Raw genomic sequence first — 3,354 nt, forward strand, 5'->3', positions numbered from 1 at the left:
ATCTAAATCCTTTAATAAAACTTGCCAAAATTCTGCCTGCATTAAATTAGGTCCTTGTATTATCATATGTGCTTTTCCATGATGAACATAAATATATTGTCCTTTATATGTAATTAAAGAACTTCCCTGAATAATGGAACAATTAAATTCTAGGCATAGGACTGTACCCGAAGTATTTATATAATTACAATTAGTGACATTATATGAGCATGAAGGGTTCCAAGTACTATTACAATATCTTCTTATAGGGTCATTTTTTTGTTGAATCACTGGGACTAAACATTGATAAAATATCCAAGGAATCTTCCAATTCTGAAGAATTGTATTGGTTATGTTACATTGGTTCATAGTCCAAAAAACTGTAAGCTTTCCAATGGGTGTATTTAAAGTCAGTCCATCCATTCCAGTAAGATTATAAATCAGAGTTCTATTCCCATCCAACTTACAGTAGAAATGTTCAAAACGTCCAGCAGGAATGGCCGAATCATTAATCCATTGCGTATAGAGATCAGTAGTAAAATTAGTTCCATTCATTACTACAAAACATGTCATATTCACCCAACATATCGAATCTTGTGTGCAGTCTGTACAACTATCTTCAGCATTCGTTAGGACAAACAATCCCAGGATACATAGAAATATTCTAATACTTTCCATAACGACAATATCTTTCTTCTTCCTGCAATTTAAACACAAGGAAACACTCGCTTCTCAATTATTTTTGGATGAACTTACATTTTGTAATATGTACAATATGTTCCTTTCCTTCATAATCTTTGAGCCGCACAACAGTAGGTGATAGCCATTCGAAAACTTTTCCCAATTGTCTTGCCTTTGACTGAGGAATATGAAACCAAGTTACAGTACCAGGCGGAAACTTTATCTGATTTCTATGTTTTTGTACTTTTGTCTGAAGAAAAGGTACATAATTTAAACCATAACTTAAATTATAAATAATTACACACTCTAAATAAATTTTGGTCCACACTTTAAAATTTTCAGAATTTAATTCTTTTCGCAGTAAGGTTTTAAAGTTTCAATTAGATCTCTCTATTACCCCATTACTTTGTGGAGTATATGGTGCAACAATCCACCGTGAATATTACCAGTCCCAGGATTATTCCAATCAGCCATTTGTGTTGCTACTAGAATGATCTTAGGGTTGTCAAAACACTTATTTCTCTGACAACACAAATAATCTTCAAGACTAAGTGTACAATAGATTTGGCAAGGGATGTTTCCCGCAGCAGTGCCTGTTTGTTTAAAAAACACTAGACAGCAATGCAAATCTGGCAAAACAGGACTTCCACTAGGGGTAGCTCTATGATGATAAACTATATGATTCAACTTTGCATCTGATCCAATTACTTGTAAGACACCTCCTTCCTGATCCCCTATTAGATTATTTGAAAATCTACTTGCGTTATCCTCAAGATATCCACATTGAGATATAGAATTCTCCAAGGACTCTTGGCTCTGTAAGGCTTCTGTTAGGTCTGCAAAAGGAGTTCTACCATGAGATCCTGGATAATTTGAACGAGCCATAGTCTACCCTTTGCCTTAATTTAGCGCAATCTAATCTAATTTTGCCAAATCTAATTGATTATATCGCTGTAACAGAATCAATTTGCACAAATTTTTCAAGGATGATAACTCCCTGCGATGTAATATTCTTATTTTTCCCCAATCAGTGTTTTGATGTCCTAGTAGCTGACAATTACTACTCGCAATACTTATTTCATATTCATAATAACTTTGGGGAAAAAATTTCAAAGGAAGCAAAGCCTTCCATATATTCAGGATAATTATTTTTGTCCAAAACCTCCTGGCAGACCTTACAAGAATTAAAATACCAGAAACTACCGGATAAATTGCTTTAATGGCTCCGCCAACTTTACTCAAAATTGTATCTAAAGTATACAATTCTTTGTGGTGACAAAACCACAAAGATCCTCTAACAAGCTCACAAAGTCTAATGTCTCATAAGCCTGTATCACTGAGTCAAGGTAAACGACACAAGCTGCCCTTCTTTCCTAAGCTAAATCGTCTAAGTGGCTATACAATATTGCAAACAAGATAAATCATAAAATCACAAGGATGTTGATGTGGCCTGAATTCCTATGCATCATATATCCTACCTTCTGAGTCCCAAGGAAAATTATCTAGATCTTCCTGCATATTACAAGCAAGTACAAGCCGTTTTAAGAAGTTCTTAAATAAAAATTGCACAGACTGTTGTCAAGCCTACAGCAACCAAAATTCCTACTCCACACCAATATTTCCGTTGATATTCCTTTGTCTTTGTTTCCCAATCTTCGTTGCTTAGCTGGCAATACTGGCATCCATCAGTCTTGCCTATCCAACTGATATCCTTACCTACTAAACCCATTCAATTGTTTAACCAAACTTCTCTCATACACTGCCCAAACTATATGCACAATCAATTCCTGATCGTGTACTCCTATTACCTGTTTCTGAACAAAATCTACATCCGAGGGCAAATGTGGAACAGTGGTGATATTCCATTAACAACCACTGCTTCCACCAGTTCCCGCCTTTCTCCGTAAGGCTTTCCGATTTTGCCTTTCTCCGTAAGGCTTTCTAATTTCTCCTTTTCAGGATTCCGAAGTGCCAATTAGTCATCTAGGCCTGCTATACTCCTTTCCCTGAGGGGTATAACTATATCCTAGAACTTTTCTTTTGCGTTGATACCTATCTACAAGCACTTGGTTATTTTCCTATAACCAAACTATCCAACAGTTGACAAGCTTTTCTTGTCAACTCTCAGGTTTCATAAATCCTGACTATCTCGAATTCTTATTCCCCATAATTACTCTATTGTGGTCTCTACAATAGGTAACCCTATACACCTCCTGTGAATAGGCAAAAATTCTCACCTGGTCTAAGCTGAACTCTGAAAATCTGAAAATTCCTCGTTGGCCTCTAGTGGGAATCGGGATGCTCCTTCTTCTTTCTTCGCTTTGTAAAACAGATTCTTTAGATACCACTACAACCTCTTTGGGGTTGAGGGTATCCTGCCGACTACGCCAAATTTGTGTGAGTTCGTGCTGAATTATATAAGGACTGAATTAAGCACAGGCTCAGACCTGAAGGTTCAATTTAAAACTTTTATTGTTTCACAAAGTCATAAACTAAGGGGGTCTGTTGGTTCATGAGGTTCCCAAATCAGGCCCTTGCTTTCTAACCCAAAGGCTAGGTGTGGCTGCCCGATTTCAGTAGTTTCAGAACTGGTCAACAGCTCATTTAAAAGGAGTCCCTTATCTTTTTTTAGGCAAAAGATACAAAACTGTCCACACTCTGCTCTGAGTGAGGCATCTAACATAACTTTACTAT

Source organism: Crocodylus porosus, unplaced genomic scaffold (genome assembly GCF_001723895.1).
Source record: "Crocodylus porosus isolate Cpor-Errol unplaced genomic scaffold, CroPor_comp1, whole genome shotgun sequence".
NCBI lineage: Eukaryota > Metazoa > Chordata > Crocodylia > Crocodylidae > Crocodylus > Crocodylus porosus.